Below are 19,756 nucleotides of genomic sequence, written 5' to 3' on the forward strand. Positions count from 1 at the left end.
CCCAAAAATCTGTTGATCTCAGTCTTGAATAATCTCATCTGAGCATTCACAGACCTTTTGGGGTAGAGAATCCCAAAGTTTTACAACTCTAAATGAAGAAATCTCTTCTCCCCTCAGTCTGAATTGGCCACCCCTTATCTTGAGATTAAGGTCCCTAGTTCTCGACACTCCAGCCAGAGCAAACAGAGTCTCAGCACCTACCCTGTCAAGCGTTCTAAGAATTGTATACATTTCAATGAGATCACCTCTCATTCTTCCAAACTTCAAAGAATCTAAGTCCATTCTTCTCAACCTCTCCTCATAAGACAACCCTTATCCCAAGAATCAATCCAGTAAACCTTTGCTGCACCCCACTCTAAGGCAAGTATATCCTTCCTCCAGTCAAGAGACAAAAACTGTAAACTGTACTCCAGATCTACTATAGAAAACCCTATAGAATTGAAGTAAGCTTTCCTAATGCTTCTATTCTAACTCCCCTGCAATAAAGACTAACGTACAATTTGCCTTCCTAATTGTGTTGTTGTACCTGCAAATTAACTTTCTGTTGTTCATGTTCAAAGTCCCCTTAATCCTTTTGAGTGCCAATGAGACAAATGAAAATAGCTGGGCTTTGGACAATGCCTTGAAGAACACCTGCAGTGTGACCTGGGGCTGAGTTGATTGGCCTCCACAAGCGACAACCATCTTGCTTTGTATGACTCCATTGCTTTCAGTTTTACTCGGGCTCCTTGGTGCCACGTTCAGTCAAATGCAACCTTGATATCAAGGGCAGTCACTCACAATTCACCTCTGCAATTCAGCTCTTTCCTCCATCTTTGAACTAAGACAGTAATGAGTTCTGGAGCTGAGTAGTCCTCAAAAAACCCAAGTGAGTATCAATAAACAGCTTATTGGTGAGTAATTGCTGCTTGATATCACTGATGGTGATTGAGAATAGTTCAAAAGAATGGTGATTGACTGGGTTAGATTTGACCAACCTTTTAAAGACAGGATATAGCGTGGCAATTTTCCACATTGTCAGGGAGATGTCAGTGTTGCAGCTGTACCTAAACAGCTTGGCTAGAGAGAGGTGGCTAATTCTGGAGCATTACAGGCCTGATATTGTTGGTTCACCTCTTTGCCATGTCTGGTGCATTCACCCATTTCTTGATATCATTGAAGGGAGGTCATTCTCTAAATTGCATTCATAGAAAGGATAGTAATAATTGTAACTCTCTTCTCCAAAAGGAGTGGATGCTCAGACAATTGGAGCTTTCAAGACTAAGAGATATATTTTTGTTAAGCCTGGTTCTTAGGGGATAGGGAACAAGGATGGTTAAATTCAGATCAGTCACAATGTAATTGAATAGTGGAGCAGGCCTCAGTGCTAGAAATATCTGTTCCTAATGTTCCTAACTTAGTTCCGATTTTAATGTCTCCATACGGACAGTATTGCATTGAATTGAACTGAAATTATTTATATTCAAATCATAAAGGTCAGTGCAATTTGGCAAGCAGAGAGGTCAAGATTGCTCAGAGCATTGGAGCTTCTTGGCAGTGCAGACCGAGGAGCTGGGAAATACTAAACTAAAGTGACATTGTATTACTCTGGGTGGGAGGATGTACCTGCACTGTGATAGATAATACAGGTGATTCCATTAGAACTACAGACCTATGAATGTTGAATTGAAAAGTTGACACAAAACAGGCAAGAGGCGTGTGTTTGCACAAGAAATTTAATATTTTACATACATTGTTCAGTTGCTTTTGTAAAATTGAAAATGATGAAGAATTTCAACTTGACCCCAGCTTAATCTCTGGGATATCTATGGTAACAATGAAAATAAATATTGGATCATTTCTATGCAGGCCAGCCGCTAGCTTTGCGGGCGAGTGACATGTCAAAAATCTACCCAGTTGTCTGTTGTTACTGCATTGTCCTTTGACCAATTCACACAGATCCTGCTGTTTATTTTATTATTTTTTTTTGCAATTGGACCTTCCAAACTCAGAACGAGAAGTGAACTCAGTTGGTAGATTTGATTCTGAATAGGACGCAATATAAAATTTAAACTCCAATAAAACATTAGAGTTGATTTCCAGCTTGGCATATGTAAATAAAACAGTTGTTATAGATCATTATAGACCCCAATCCATTTGGAAATAAATACCAGGGCTCTTTGGTCATGAGCGGTTGGTGCCCAGTACCAGTTTAATGCCTGATGGCAAATTACAAATCTAACAGATGGCATTTCTCCTTAAAATCAGCAAGCCCATAAAATTCACCGACCAAGGTTATAAAGCTGTCACTCCCCTTCTGGCTGAGAGAGGGAGACACTTCATGTAACTGCTGTTTCCCAATTATTGAATTATCTACGTTTAATACTGCACTTAAGACTTTTTGTAACTGCTTTCTTGCATTGTGCAGGCTTTGATAAAGAGGAGCTACAGCAGATGGGGGAAGAGAGTTTGAGAGAGCGAGCTTCAGATTCTGCGACAGATGGCTGAAGTCATTGTTTTCAATGATTGGGTGAAGGAAGGGAAGGATAAATACAAATCCAATGACAGCAAAATCTTGGTGAGGATGGGAAGAGCATAGAGTTGGACAAAACTCCAGAGATAGAAAAGGGTGAGGCCATGAAAGGATTTAAATACCAGGATGAGAATTTTAAATCAGCGGGCTTAGAGGCAATGTTGGTTAGCGGACACTGTTGACGACGCAGAGGGGCAATTGGCCAGAAATGGCCTGCTCTGTGATGGAGACAATGCAAGCAGAGAGGCTGCACTGGACGGTAAGGTTGACAAGTATCTGGGTATGAGAGTTTAAATGGAGAGGGAGGATTCGTGAAGACAGAAAGGAAGTGAAAGCAGAGCAGAGAGGGCAAGGTGAGTTGGATTGGACATTGAAATCATGAATATGAGGAGTCGTCCAGTAGTGAGGTAGAGCGAGGCTCTTTTAAAGAGAAAGTTGAGATGGGGATGGAAGAGAATAAGTGTTTTCAAAGGAAGGTGGGAGATGTATCGCGCAGCACCATCTTCAATTAGTTGTTCTCCTGTTATAGCAAGTCATAAAGCAGCAGTGCTGTACGAATCAGCAATAGAGTTAACGTCTGAGGAAACAAAATTAGAAAAAAATGACTAAGTAGGTACAAACATGTTATAAAATAGGAACAAATTTCACTGTTTCTATGAAGTGGCAATCTATATTCCTTCAAGCATTGAGTGGGTGGGTGTGAGATATTGCACAAAGCCCTTGAATGCACTGGGATGAAGATGTGCACAGAGAGCTGGAAATTGGAAACAATTAAGATGTTTTGTGCCATGTATGCCTGGAATGCATGACAAATACAGAAGAAATGAAACGCTGTTTTTAACTGTACACATAAATAGCGGCTCTCCAGTGACGTTGCTCAGAAGTGGATTGATCCGAGCAGAACAGTAGCGTCTTGACAGCATGTGGAGAAAAACATGAGCTGACTGGTCCCAAAACAGACACATTTTGACTGGAGTAGCTGATAAAGAGCAGAAACACTGGTTTTCCTACGCTCCAATTCGGGAACATTCGATGAATGTTAGTGTTCCCGCCCCCAAACCATGGCCCACCGTCTCATGAGATGTCTGACAAAACATAGATAAACTTGGTCACAATGTTTAGTGCTCGATAGAGCAGAGCAAGTTGTCTTTAGAATCGGCAGACGATCACAAATCTGAAGCTCAACACTGAATAGTTGAAATTAGCATTCTCAATGTTACTTTGTTTACAGTGTGTTCAATATATAAAGTCTTTGGTCCCACACAACAATTCGAGAATTGAGACAAGGATCAATATTCAGTACACTGAAAATATACTCAAAGTACGTACTTTATTCTGATATAGACCACAGCATTTGAGTGGACTGCTCAATATGGCGAGTTCTGAAATTGAACTCGACAGAGCTGTAAACTTGTGAGCCAGCAGCTGAAATGCGATGAAATTGAATTTGTTGTTAAAACAAAACCCAGCTAGTTCTGTAACATCCTTTCCTGAAAGAACTGTGTTACCCTACCCAGTGTACATGACCCTCCCATCCTACTCTACATGTTTGACACAATGTCCTTAGTGCACCTCGGGATCAGACACAAACACTGCCTCACCATCTGATACCTATACTCGGAGAACAAGTCAAAATGTCTATACTTCATTTTTTCGACATGGTGGATCAATTGTAAAGTTTTCCACCCACATACCTCAGATTACTGTAAACTGATCTATCTTCCAGCTGTAATCCCTGTTAACATTAAAGAAACAGATCTTTTTAGCTGTCATGTTGTCTGAGAAATTCATGAAATCAGCAATAGAAAAATTATAAGTGACTGTTCAAAAGGAAAAAAAAAAAATGTCCTTACCATGTAAGGAGAGTTATCATCAAGAGGTTTTGTAGTTCTGTCCTGTACAAAAACAGTTCCAAACATTATAAACACAGTTACACAAAATAGATTACATGGAGTTGCTGCTGAAATAAGTATGGTTAGCACAACATCATCTCTCCCACAGTCAAAGTTTTGAACAACTTACCTAATGCATCTAACCCCCCCCCAAACCTAAATGTCAGCGGGTGTAGGTTTTCTTTTACTGTTGTGTGGAACAAGAGAGCTAGTCCGCCCAACATCCATTTTGCACACAGTCCGTTGTCGTTAGGTGTTAAAATGTTAACATTAAACCTAATATTCTGACTAGTACCAGGACCATTTTATTTTATTTTAGTGAAGAAAAGGGACTGAGGCAACTAAGCCAGCAACCCCTACGCAGTCTGGTTTATATGGTGGCTCCAGCTTACCCCTACTACATGAACAATGATCGTCACAGTTATAAAGAAGCTTTGAATGCCATTGTTTACTGAGCTCACCAATATAATAGTATATTAATACAATTGTACCAACCTTTTGCTTTCTTGGAATATTTTCATAAGTCCCTGTTGAGTTGTCGCCGATTGTAGCAGGGACGTCTATGGGAATATGAAGCATTTAAACAGCCTTGAAAATACAGTCATAGAATGTTCCAGCGCATAGAAATGATCGGCCTATTGTACCTGTGCCAGCTCTTGAAAATAGCTGTCCAATTAATCTCATTACTCTACCCACAGCCCTATAAATATTTCCCCATCAAGATTTTCAATAATTCTCTTTTGAAATTTACTGTTGAATCTGCTTCCACCAATATTTCAGGCAGTGCCAACCACAGCATAACAACTCAATGCAAAAATAAAACTCTCCTCATCTCATATGTCTTTTCTAATAATTACCTTGAATCCGTGTTCTCTAGTTACTGAGCCTTCCACCAGTGGCAACACTTTCTCATTATTGACTCTAACAATACCTTCCTGATTTTGAGCACCTCTGTTAAATTTCTGCTCAACCTTCTCAGCTCTAAGAAGAACTTCACCACCTTCTCTGGTCTCACCACAGAACTGAAGACCCACTTCCTTTGTAACATTCGAGTAAATCTCCTCTGCACCCTCTTCAAGGCGCTAACATTCTTCCTCTATCAATTAATCATTCTAGATGCCAATAGAATTAAACAAAAGAATCGATTTACATTCTATAGAATTGCAGTTTTTGTTACTGATTTGTGAGTGAATTCTGTTTTGCATTTCTCAAGATAAATCAGGAGACGTAAAATTAGCGTCCTATTCGCTATCGTCTGTTCTACGCTCAGACACGAGCAGAATTATCCTCAGTACTTCATTATTTGGGTGTTGGTGGAGCTGATTGGTAATACAAATGGAGCACCCAATTAGTTAACGAAAAACGTTTTAGCTTCAGTATAGCTTTCATCTCCTGATCAATTCTTTAAGTCTGTAAAAATCTGATGTCTTGAGCTGGTATAAGGAATACAAAAGTCAGTGCACGATGAGACCATCACATGAAAATAGATACAGAAACAGAGATTGGATGTTATCAAAGTAAAGGGATTTTTCTGGAAGATATACTTTGCATATATTTCCTTTCACTATTCACATCTTAGTATTGTGTTGGAAGTCTATGTTAAACAGAACGTGAGCTGAACTCATGCTTCTGACATCTTTTTCCAAACTAGCATTTTGCATGCTGGGCAATTACTTCATTTGCAAAGTACACAAAAGGGATTGGATTATCCTCACGTAAGTGCAAAGTTAACGTTTCAAAACCTGCATGATGTATGGTTAGCTAAATAAATTGCAAATCAACAAGAACTATTACAACTTGCTTTCCACAGCAACGTGGAAATGCCAAAGTATTCCACTTACCGTCTACTGTTGAATTAATGTTCGTGTCATTTTGCCCCTGTGTTGGACCTTTCATCCTAAACAAATGTTGTGTTACAGAGCAAAATGTGAACTTTTTTCAGCAGTATATTGTATTGCAATGATTCATTAAATATGATCTGCAACAGAAATTGTATTTATGAATTACTAATTATTCATGAAAACTGATTTGCTAACTGGAAGGGACAAATTTTATGTTTAGTAATCAAAATCCACATCAGGAGTGAAGACCAAATATCTTCATGTGAAGTGGGATAGAGCAAATAATTTGGGCAGGTCTTTGGTCGGGAGATATCATCCAAATTGCTAGTATAAAGTCATATATTGTGGTCTTATTTTTTAAACTATAATTTATATTAATTATAGTCGACTATCAAAACTTGGGACTATTGAGAAAGCAGATTAAAGTTGGTAGAAGCTGAATAGATACAGCTTGAGGAGTTGAGAGACACAGAATTTAATCACTGTAGAATCAACAGAGGAAGGGTGTAATACAGCGTGAGGAGTTTTCAAGGCCAACTCCTATCTATCAAAATATCAACAATTCATACTAACTGTGCAAACATGCCTGAGAATTACATACACTTGAACTGTGATATAAAAATATTTGGTATCAACATTTTACAAACCTACATTACTTCAATGCACAAAACTACTAAAGGTGAAGGTAAAATTTGAACACACTATTTACCCGCCTGTTTTCCTTGTGACCATGTAGACACTTAGCACGCTGATGAAACCCACAATAAGAAAAACAGCAATCACTATCCCTGCTATGCCGCCACTGTTTATGTTATTTATGTCATTGCTGTTGTTGGCTTGATCTGAAAAATACAATAAGACAAAATAATTAGCACACGCCAGAAAAAAATGCACTTCAGTATCAATGTGCATTTATTTCAGATTTTACAGGCATAGTGTATCAAGTGATACAATGAATAAACATGGCCATGATTGAACACAGCTCATGATCACCTAATTTAAATACATCTCTGTGCAATTCCATGACCAGAAAGCTGGTTCAGACTCTATGCTGTTGATCCCATCATACATACCATTTCCAGTTACCCTCCACAGCTCTTGCTGCTCATTGGTCCAGCCTAACACTGGGGCTGCACTGAATGAAATCCCGCATGTTGTCCACATTCTTTCAAAACTTCCAAAGGCATTAAGTTCCTTATCAATATTCAAAGCTAATTATGTTGCCTTAGGTACAACCTATATTTCATACCTTTTCAACTTCCATTCCCTGAAGCTTCCAATTTGTTGTATTTTCCTGTGGGTGAAATTGGAATTGGATATTTGGCGGTGGACAAAACGGATGATAACAATTCAACAGCCCATTTATTCTTCACCCAGTTTTCTTTTTCATTGGAGTAAATAGGGTTGAGGATTTAACTTTTGTCAATATGATGATGAAAACAGATGAAAGGGGAGCAACCATCTGTTGTACACCATTCCCGTTTTTCCCTTCCCGAAAGGACAATCGGAGCTAAATCATAAATTATTAATGGCTGCAGGAACTGAGATATGTCGAGATGAGCTGCAGAGATATTTAAAAAGAGGATTTCATCCTAAGGTGCCACTAAATGGACATTTCGAATACTGTGTTTTATACATATCAGTGTATTAAATACAAAAATCACAGAGGTGAGGATGAATCGGCAAAATACATTCATCAGGCCATAGTTCTGAATGCATTTCTGGGTAGATGGATGAGATGATGGAGTCAAACAGTAAATTCTTTTCACTGCAATGGAGGAGAGAAGTGATCAAAATTGTGAAAGGAATTTAAATAGGGAAAGACTGTTGTCACTGTTTTGTAAACCAGTAAAAACGGCATAAACCTTAACTTCAAGCTGGAAACACACAAGCAGATGTTATAAACTATTGTTCAATTAAAGAGTTATTCTAATATAGAAGATAAGTGACTACAGAAGGAGATGCAATAAAGACACAGAAGCATGAGCTAGATAAACATTTCAAGATACAGTTGAAAAGGTAAGAGGGATACTGAAGCTGCAAATAGAGAAAGGTTGTGGGTTTAGGGAAATGTACAAGATATTTCCAGGGATCAGCGAGATAGCCCCATTGTAAAGGGAGCAGTGTCCTTGGCATGAAGAGGCATAGTGAATTTGTATAATGCTGGTTACAGACCATATTACATCATGCATAAGATCCGCCTGTGTTAGTTTACATACCCTTGGATAACAGACAGTAAACAAAATCTTTCCTAGAATATCCTTATCTCTTTAAATAGCTCGAACAATGCATCAGAGTAGCTCAGGTGAAGGAAATGCATTCAGGGTTACAATTCTGGTAAAAGATCTAAAACAATGAAATGTGCAGTGAAACCTTTACTTAGGTTGCACAAATACCTGTAGGGTAACATTACTGTTTTCTTTGGTTAAGGTGTTATTCATGTAACAAGTTAAACTTCCACCATTATCTGAGCTTATTCAGTTAATGTTGTAAGTCTGTCTTATCTTTTACAGCCTATTCCAATTGTACTATTCATGTACACCAGTTAGGACTGATAGAGTCGAACAATGAAATGCAAAACATTCCCCAGTTCTACCCAAACTGGTCCTGGGGAAGTAATAATGACATTCTGTGGTCCATCTACAAGAAATTCAAGACAATATATAGCAGACGTGGTCTCTTCAGACTACTAGAAAAGATTGGATGTCCACCAAAGCTACTAAGTATCACCACCTCATTCCATGACAATATGAAAGGCACAATTCAACATGGCGGCACCTCATCAGTCCCTTTCCTATCCTGAGTGGCGTGAAACAGGGCTGCGTTTTTGCACCCACACTTTTCGGGATTTTCTTCTCCCTGCTGCTTTCACATGCATTCAAGCCTTCTGAAGAAGGAATTTTCCTCCACACAAGATCAGGGGGCAGGTTGTTCAACCTTGCCCGTCTAAGAGCGAAGTCCAAAGTATGGAAAGTCCTCATCAGGGAACTCCTCTTTGCTGACGATGCTGCTTTAACATCTCACACTGAAGAGTGCCTGCAGAGTCTCATCGACAGGTTTGCGGCTGCCTGCAATGAATTTGGCCTAACCATCAGCCTCAAGAAAACGAACATCATGGGGCAGGATGTCAGAAATGCTCCATCCATCAATATTGGCGACCACGCTCTGGAAGTGGTTCAAGAGTTCACCTACCTAGGCTCAACTATCACCAGTAACCTGTCTCTAGATATAGAAATCAACAAGCGCATGGGAAAGGCTTCCACTGCTATGTCCAGACTGGCCAAGACAGTGTGGGAAAATGGCGCACTGACACGGAACACAAAAGTCCGAGTGTATCAAGCCTGTGTCCTCAGTACCTTGCTCTATGGCAGCAAGGCCTGGACAATGTATGTCAGCCAAGAGCGACGTCTCAATTCATTCCATCTTCGCTGCCTCCGGAGAATACTTGGCATCAGGTGGCAGGACCGTATCTCCAACACAGAAGTCCTCGAGGTGGCCAACATCCCCAGCTGAGACACACTACTGAGTCAGTGGCGCTTGAGATGGCTTGGCCATGTGAGCCGCATGGAAGATGGCAGGATCCCCAAAGACACATTGTACAGCGAGCTCGCCACTGGTATCAGACCCACCGGCCGTCCATGTCTCCGTTTCAAAGACGTCTTCAAACGCAACATGAAGTCCTGTGACATTGATCACAAGTCGTGGGAGTCAGTTGCCAGCGTTCGCCAGAGCTGGCGGGCAGCCATAAAGGCGGGGCTAAAGTGTGGCGAGTCGAAGAGACTCAGCAGTTGGCAGGAAAAAAGACAAAAGCTTAAGGGGAGAGCCAACTGTGTAACAGCCCCGACAAACAAATTTTTCTGTAGCACCTGTGGAAGAGCCTGTCACTCTCGAATTGGCCTTTATAGCCACTCCAGGCGCTGCTCCACACACCACTGACCACCTCCAGGCGCTTACCTATTGTCTCTCGAGATATGGAGGCCAAAGAAGATATAGTTCTGTAAAATAATCGCTAATATTAAAGAAAGACTTGCATTTATATAGTGTTTTTCACGATCAGCGGAAATCTCAAAGCCCTTTACAGACAATGAAGTACTTTTGAAGTCCAGTCACTATTGTAATATAGGAAATGTGGCAACCAATTCATATAGATCAAACTCCCACAAACAGCAATGTTGTAATGACCAGATAATCCCTGTTTATGATATTGACTGAGGAATAAATATTGCCCAGGACACTGGGGATAATTCCCTTGCCCATCCCTAATTACCCTTAACAACTAAATGGCTTGCTGGGTCATTTAAGAGTTAACCACTAAAATAAAAGCAAAATATTGCAGATGATGGAAATTAGAAATAAAACCAAAAAGTGCTGGAAATACTCAGCAGGTCTGGCAGCATCTGTGGAGAAAGAAGCAAACTTAACATTTCAGGTCAGTGACCTTTCATCAGAATATATCATATAAGAGTTAACCACATTGCTGTGGGTCTGGAGTCATATGTCGGCCAGATCAGATAAGGACAGATTTCCTGCTGAAAGGACATTAGTGAACCAGATGGATTTTTGGCTGTGGTGGGGAAGAGACTGTTGCCACCTCCTTCTGGAATGTGCCTTTGCAAAGCAGATGTGGAAGGAGATGCAGTGGTTTCTGTCAAGGTTCATCCCAAGCAGCTCTGTACCACAGGAATCTGTGCTCTACGGGCTGTTCCCAGGGACACACACCAAGATAAACATCAGCTGCTGCTGGAGGACCATCAACTTGGTGAAAGACGCTCTTTGGTCTGCCCAAAATGTGCTGGTCTTGCAGTGCAAAGAGTTGTCCACGACCGAGTGTTGCAGACTGGCACATTCCAAGGTACACGACTATGTGCTGAGGGATGCACTAAAGCTTGGGGCAGCCGCAGCAAAGGCTCAATGGTGAAAGGCGACTGTGTAAGGTCTCCCATCATAGTGAACGAGGGGCTGGGAATCGTGTAAAACCCTTCAAGCTGTACACACCAAAATGTGGTTTTGCTGTGTAATGCAAATGTACAATTGTTTGTCAAATGGAATGGAAAGAATTGTGAGGCAACTCACTTTCTGTATGGGAGGGGACTGAGTTCCTTACACTTTCTGGAATGTCAAATTGGAACTGTTTTGTAATGTATTCTTTACAGATTTTTATGAATACAGTATATTTTTTGAAAAAAACAATGAAGGATAACTTCAAAGATCCATTACTGAGATTACATTTCAGTTCCAGATTTTTATTAATTGAATTTGATCAGCTGTTGTGGTGAGATTGGAACCTGTGACACAAGGGAATTAGCCTGAGCTTTAAGCATTGTGAGGTCTGAGACATTTCTACGACATTACCATTGCCACAAGCTGTAATAAGTTAGTAAAATGGCCTTGATGTTTTCTATTGGTTTTGAATTGCTGACCAATCCAGTGACATTAGAAATTGGTTCTGTAAATAAAAGCAAGTGGGAAATGAGGATATGTCATTTTCTACACCCCATTCATTGGTTGTCCTGGTAGTAAATTTACCACCTTAAATTCATCACCTTCCTTCTTTCATAGTTTTTAAATCCAATTCAATCTGATATTCAATTAGAAACAAGACAAAGTGGATTTGACTTAATGGCAAGGTAGAATCTAACATATAGATAACTATACAATCTCTAGCTCTGGGCACTACCGATGCTTTTAACTTAAAAAGGACTGCACTTGCCTGCTTTCATTCTTATCCATCCAATCTTGGCCAGAGAATCACATGCTCCTCTTCCCATTCCTGCATCATTCCCTCTCTTCTTCCCCAAAGATCTATCCTACTATTCTTCATCAGCACGCTGCCCCTCGGCCTCTCCCTCCTATTTCCCATCTACATGCTACCCGTTAGAGACATCATCTGAAAACATGTCACTTTCCACATGTGCTCTGAAACGCCCAGCTGTACCTCACCACAACCGCTCTCAACCCCTCTAGTTTCTCTAAATTGTCAGACTGCTTGTCTATGCAGGATGCACAGAAATTTCTACAGAACCAAATATTTGTAAGACTGAAGCCATTGTCTTCAGTTCCTACCACAAACTCCATTCCCTCGCCACCAATTCCACCCTACTCCCTGACAACTGCCTGAGGTTGAACCAGACTGTATGAAACGTTGGTGATATATATGGTAATGAGATGAGTTCCACCCACATATCCACACCAGCACTAAGACCACATATTTCCATCTCTGTAACATTGCCCTATTCTCTCCTGCCTCAACTTGCTGCTACTGACATCCTATCCACGCCTCTGTTAAATCTAGCCTTCATTATTTCAACCCACTCCTGGCAAGCCACCCATATTCTACTCTTAGTAAACTTGAGATCATCCAAAACTATGCTGCTCTTATCATAATTCACACCAAGTCCCATTCACCCATCATGCTTATGCTTGCTGACCTACATTCACTCCCTTTTAAGCAACGCCTGGCTTTTAGAATTTTCATCCTTGTTTTCAAATCCCTCAATAGCTTCTTCACTTCCAATATCTGTGAGCTCCTTCAGCCCCGCAACTCTGAGATATCTGTATTCCCCAACACCGCCCTCCTGAGCATCCTCGATTGTAAGCATGTGCTAAGAATTACGCTGGCAACCAATTTAAGATTGTCAGTCGGGCTTGCCACGTGGTGCATTTGCTTGTACTGGAAGCTACATGTATTAATACACAGGGCCCTGTTCTTTGCAGATAGAAAGAACATGTAGACACATTGTGTATGTTTCATCTAAACAAAATATTGGCTGGTTCATTCCTCAGGGCAATGCCTTGACCAATCAGAGTCAAGCTGCCTGGTTTAAATTTTTTTAAAAAGCTTGGCAGTTAACTGTCATTCACCATAAACTGGTGCATTCTCCATGGCAACACCTCCACCAATCAGAGTCCACTTGCCAACCAATCAGCACCTCTCTTCTCAAACAGTATAAAGTTGTTGCTTTCCCTGACATGGTATTCTTGTGCGTTGTCCTGATGAGTGCAAGATGAAAAGCTTCGACAACATGTCTCTATTTTCAGCAATACGCAAATTGATAATTGCAAAACCTTTGCATGAACTTGTAACCTGATTACAGAATCCCTGTTCATTCTGAAAAGCTTTAGCAGTTTATCTGTTACCCAAAATTTATATCCAAGGTAATATTAATGATGCCGTACGATTTGAGAAAACATTTCAATTTGGAGAAGTTTTATAGTTCTGTCATGTCTGTAGCAAAACATTATGTAAGTAACATCAAGAAGTTCAACTTGGGAGGGATGCAAAACAAATGGGATCACATATTTCACCACTTACACACCCTGTCTGAAATTCAGTTCCATTTAGGTCAATAGAACTGTTTAGTGAATGGGAGGAATAACAGGAGACGGATGCAATACAGGTCATTATGCACCCTTATCCAAGTCGAATTTCATCCCCCTAAATGTTGGCATACTTTCATTTCATGGTAAGCTGATGTCTACATGTTAAATATCTCAAATGTAAGTATATGTAAAGTATTTTGTTGTAATTTATCAATGTCTATATCTGTTCTGGTCACGCTTCATTTGAAGAAACACAAAATAAGTGTTAACCATCTGTGCTGAACCTGATGGCTATCTGAAACAGGTCACAGATAGTCAGCAGTCTCCCTTCAGTACCATGTAAAGAATTGAATTACTACCAGTAATCATTTGTAATAATGAACTGGCAAACAACAGTCAACATGAATTAAGAAAGGAGAAATCCTGCATGATCAAGCTGGATGAAGCTGCATGTGAAGTAGACTGTGCAAAGGCTGTTTACTCCGCTTGCAAACGACATTTGACAAAGCTCCACACAAAAAGAAATATGAGTTAAGCTCAAGCATCGGAGACTTCAGGGCAAGATTAAAAACTGGCTGCAACATGCAACAACAGAAGATGACATTTATCAAATCATGCAGCAAAGAAGAAGACCATTCGGCCCATCGTGCCTTTGCAGGCTCTTTGGAAGTTCTATACAAATAGTCCCACTCCTCTGCTCTTGTCCCAGTGCCCTGCATTCCTTTCCTTTACATGTATATATCCAATTCTCTTTTGAAGGGAATTATTGAATCTGCTTTCACCACCCTTTAACACACTCCAGAGCTTAACAACTTACTGTAAAAAGAAAGTTTCTCATATTCTCCGTTTGCTTTGCCAATTATCTTGAATCTGTGTCCTCTGGTTATCAGACCCCCACCACTGTCACTGGAAACAGTGGGCCAGAAAACTAGACCTTTAGATACTTTACAATACGGGGGGGGGGGGGGGGGGACAATATTTCTTACAGCATTAAACCCACTGTGGAACCTCCCCTTATTGGATCAACTTCCATTGGAAAATTTAGGCTCAGTCCTTAGCTTATTCTGCAAGGGTAACACCACAGTAAAGCAGCAATCACTCTGCAACAATGCAACAGCTAAATGCACATGAGGATGAAAGATTTTCCCATTGATTTAGAACATTTCCCGTGGCATTACATAGAGGAAGTCAAACTCTTGCAGTCTTCAGGTGAAGAGGAGTTAAAAGGTGACGCATAGTCGGACCAACGGTTCAGACATAATTCAGTCCTCGGTTTTAATCAAACAGTCTGTACTCACTCTTATGAGGCTTTGATTTGATATATCAAGTTCGGTAGAAAAACTGATGGTCAGACAAGGAGATTGGGTGGACGTTTTGTAGATTCCCTGCACCACGGGCTGAGTCACTGAGGGAAACTGAACAAAGGTACCAAAGGAACATGACTAGTCGGGGTGGGGTGGTTGTCATTACAGAGCGATAAGTTTACATAGGCAGTTCCAATTATAAATGTGACGATCTGAATTTATAATGATAAAAGTGACAACACATGACAATGAGCAGTACGGTCTTGAACACAATGAATTTATTTAATGGAATACGATTTAATATGTATGTAGGCTACCCATTCTGTATTTCTTGTCATATTGTGTGGTCCATTTTTTTGAAAACATGTTTCTATGAGGAGATTTAATGTTTGAAGTGCAGGCAATAGGAAACCAATACACTTGTTTCAATGTTGAGGAACAGTAAGTTATTCTATGTATTACTAAACCCTGTATCAGCTCAGTTGCTGCTGAAATCCTCATCTATGCCTTTGTTACCTCTGGATTTGACTGTTCCAATACACTCCAAGCTGACTTCCCATCTTCCACTCTCCAAATATTTGAGCTCATCCCAAACTCTGCTGCCTGGACCCTAACTCACCCGCCGGCCCGAACATCAATCAGACCCATTCTCGCTGACCGACATTGGCTCCAATCTTCCTGTTAACATTTAGTTGCTGTGCATGACCTGTTTATTTTTAGTGTGCAGTTCCTTTGACTGTTTTGCACAGTTGTTCACACTGGTTATTTATCTCAGAAAAAGGCCTGTGCGGTATCTTTCAGACTGCTGCAGGGCCCCGCACCCACACAGTTTAGTGGGAACATTGACTCGCGACCCGATCAGCAATATCTCAGATTCAAAACTCTTGTCGTGGCTTTTAAATTCCACTAAGACCTCTCCCCTCCGTATCTCTGACCTCCTTCCACCCTCTGAGATCTCGGCACTTCCCCAATTCTGGTCGGTTGCACAGGCGCCAGTCACAGGGAACAGTTCATGAACAACTCTTTTCCCATAAAAACTCTCACCTACCAAGAACACGCAGAGTGATGCTTGCTGTTGTTGCATTGCCGATAATTGGAAACATGGTAACAGTGTACTCTCCTCTGTCCGAAACTGTCACTGCCTTCAGCAGGAGTGATCCATTCACGGGGAATAACTCAGTCCAATATCTGTAACCATTACTTATAACAACAGTTGTACCGATCCACTGCGCGATAACATCCCCCTCGAATACCCAGTTCCCATTCTTCACCGCAGCTGACGGCTTCACTGAAAAAAATGCATCGCTTTCGACGGTCACATTAATCTGACTGTTTTCTAACAGGATGGTCAAATCCTAGGATTCAGCTGAGGAAAGAAAATCACATGAAGGAAGTAAAGAGAAACAGTCAAACTCGACACAATATCTACTTTTTTAAAGTGATAATAACGTCATTTCTTGTATCTCAATCTGATTTTCTCTGACAATCCCTTTGCTGTCTTGTTTCTCTAATCACTAAAAGAAATGAGACGAGACAGTGATCCTTACCCACAGATATCAATAAGCAAACAGCTACCGCAGTAAGTGACAGTCTCACCATCCTGAGAGAACAGTCCCAGTCCCTGTTACACTCAGTGACTGACCTGCTCTTCCTGGTTTGCAGAACACATCAGTTGAGTCATTCAGTGAAGTGTCAATGCTGATTGGACCGAGTGCTGTTCACCTGACTGGAAACTCATTCCACAGAATCCGAGCAATTCAGAGCAATTTAGATTAGATTAGATTAGAGAGACAGCACTGAAACAGGCCCTTCGGCCCACCGAGTCTGTGCCGACCATCAACCACCCATTTATACTAATCCTACATTCCTACCAAACATCCCCATCTGTCCCTATATTTCCCTACCACCTACCTATACTAGTGACAATTTATAATGGCCAATTTACCTACCAACCTGCAAGTCTTTTGGCTTGTGGGAGGAAACCGGAGCACCCGGAGAAAACCCACGCAGACACAGGGAGAACTTGCAAACTCCACACAGGCAGTGCCCAGAATCGAACCCGGGTCCCTGGAGCTGTGAGGCTGCAGTGCTAACCACTGCGCCACTGTGCCGCCCATATTTGTTGGAAATGCGCAGAGGACTCACGTTCACTTAAAGTGTGCAGATCTTTGCTCAGGAATTAAAACTTTGCTCCTGTTTTGTCTTGAGGAATGCACAGCTTGAAAGGGCAGGGTGGACTTAGATCCATAAGAGAGGTGACAATCCCAGGTATCCGAGGCACTCCGGTTAAAACCTCCCTGTACATGGATGATGTCGCTGTCTTCTGCTCGGATCCGCTGTCCGTGCGCAGACTGATGAGCATCTGCGACCAGTTCGAACTGGCCTCGGGAGCCAAAGTTAACCACGGCAAGAGCGAGGCCATATTCTTTGGGAACTGGGCTGATCGATCCTTTGTCCCCTTCACCATCAGGTCAGACTACCTGAAGGTGCTGGGGATATGGTTTGGAAAGGCCGGGGCGTGCACCAAAACCTGGGAGGAGCGAGTAGCCAAGGTACAACACAAGCTGAACATGTGGGGGCAACGATCTCTCTCCACGGTGGGTAAGAACCTGGTCATCAGGTGCGAGGCGCTCACGTTGTTGCTGTACGTGGCACAGGTCTGGCCCATACCCCACTCCTGCGCTGTGGCGGTCACCCGAGCCATTTTCTGCTTCGTCTGGGGATCTAAAATGGACCAGGTCCGGAGGGACACGATGGTCAAATCTCTGGATAAGGGTGGGAAAAATGTACCCAACGTGGCCCTCATCCTGATGACCACCTTCGTGTGCGGCTGCATCAAGCTGTGTGTAGATCCCCAGTACGCAAACTCCAAGTGTCACTACGTGCTGAGGTTCTATCTGTCCCTGGTGTTGTGAAGGATGGGCCTGATCACATTGCCGCGGAACGCTCCATCCAGTTGGACTGTGCCGTACCACCTATCCTTCGTGGAAAAGTTTGTGCAGAAAAACAACTTTGACCACCAGTCCATCTGCACGGAATGTCCTCGAGACCCTGTGGGAAAAGGAGATGGCGAATCCTGTTGGATGGTTCCCCGAGCAGACTGCAAAGGTAATTTGGCAGAATGCCTCATCACCAGAACTTTCAAACAAGCACCAAGACGTAGCTTGGCTGGTGGTGAGAAGGGCCCTCCCCGTCGGATCCTTCCTGCATACCCGGAATCTCACCACCTCCGCACAAAGCCCTTGAGGTGGCTGCAGTGGGGAAGAGATGATTTCCCAACTCCTTCTGGAATGTGTCTTTGCAAAGCAGGTGTGGAGAGAGATGCAGTGGTTTCTGTCAAGATTCATCCCAAGCAGCTCTGTAACACAGGAGTCTGTGCTCTCCGGGCTGTTCCCAGGGACGCACACCGAGATAAACATCAACTGCTGCTGGAGGACCATCAACTCGATGAAAGACACTCTCTGGTCTGCCTGAAACATGCTGGTCTTCCAGTGAAAAGAGTTGTCCACGACTGAGTGTTGCAGACTGGCACATTCCAAGGTTCAGGACTACGTGCTGAGGGACTCACTAAAGCTTGGGGCAGCCGCAGCAAAGGCTCAATGGGGAAAGACCACGGTGTAAGGTCCTACCGTCACAGTGAACTGAGGGACTGGAACCCGTGTAAAACCCCTCGGCCTGCCTGCACCAAAATATGGTTTTGCTGTGTAATGCAAATGTACTATGCAGTAAAATGGAATGGAAGGGTTGAGAGGCAACTCACGTTCTGTATTGAAGAAAACTGATTTATTTTGCACTTTCTGGAACTTCAACTTGGAACTGTTTTGAACTGTTTTGTAATTTTTTTTTTACAGATTTTTATGAATAAAGTATATTTTTGGGGAAAAAAAAGGATTGGCTGTCAGTTCGCAGGTTGATGAGCATTTGCGACTCGTTCAAACTGGCCTTAGGAGCCAAGGTAAATCACAGCAAGAGCGGGGCCATGTTTTGTGGGCACTGTGGTAGAGGGAGAGTGGAGGTGCTTTGCAAAGGGGTCACCCAGTCTGATTTTGGTCTCCCCAGTGTAGCGGCAACTACATATTGAGCAGCGAATACAGTATACTAAATTGAGAGAAGTACAAATAAATCATTGTTTCACCTGAAAGGAGTGTTTGGGGCCTTGGATGGTGAGGAGAGAGGAGGTAAAAGGGCAGGTATTACAGTTCTGTATCCTTAGAGTTATGATTCTAAATTAGGATTATGTTTGTGTACCGTGGGTCTATTCACAGCTTGATGCAGTCACAGGCAAAGGTAGTTATCAGGATGAGGGCGACATTGGGTACATTTATCTAAAGGTTTGAACATCATGTCCCTGCAGATATGGTCCACTTTTGATCTCCAGATAAAGTGGAACATGGATTGGGTGACTGCCATGGTGCAGGGGTATGGGCCAGAGCTGTGCTACGTCCAGCAACACCGAGAGCACCTCGCACCTAATGACCAGGTTTTTATCTGCAACGCAGAGGGACCACCGACCACATGACCAGTTTCTGTTTCATCATGCCTGCTCGCTCTTTCCAGTTTTTGACACACACCCCGGCCCCTCCGAACCATATCGCCAGCACTTTCAGGTAGTCTGACCTCACAGTGAAGGGAACAAAGGATCAGTCGGTCGGTTCCCAAGCATGACCTCGAGCTTCCTGTTGCTTACCATTTCAACACACTCTGACTCTATGACACCAACCTGTCATGTCCACATTTCTGTGCTTGGTCTGCTGCAGTGTTCCAGTGAACGTCAACATAAGCTCGAGGAACAGCACCTAATTTCCCAAAATAGGCATTCTACAGCCTTTCTGACTGAACATTGAGTTCAATAATTTCAGTGCATTCCCTTTATTATTATTTTATCTT

At 42.1% G+C, this 19,756-nt stretch overlaps 1 protein-coding gene across 2 annotated transcripts in view; it reads right to left on the bottom strand.

Annotated features, from left to right (window-relative positions):
• Positions 1-19,756, bottom strand: part of LOC137352710 (carcinoembryonic antigen-related cell adhesion molecule 5-like) — a 721,824-nt gene that overhangs the window by 674,652 nt on the left and 27,416 nt on the right. The window lies entirely within an intron of this gene.

Source organism: Heterodontus francisci, chromosome 39 (genome assembly GCF_036365525.1).
Source record: "Heterodontus francisci isolate sHetFra1 chromosome 39, sHetFra1.hap1, whole genome shotgun sequence".
Classification (NCBI taxonomy): domain Eukaryota; kingdom Metazoa; phylum Chordata; class Chondrichthyes; order Heterodontiformes; family Heterodontidae; genus Heterodontus; species Heterodontus francisci.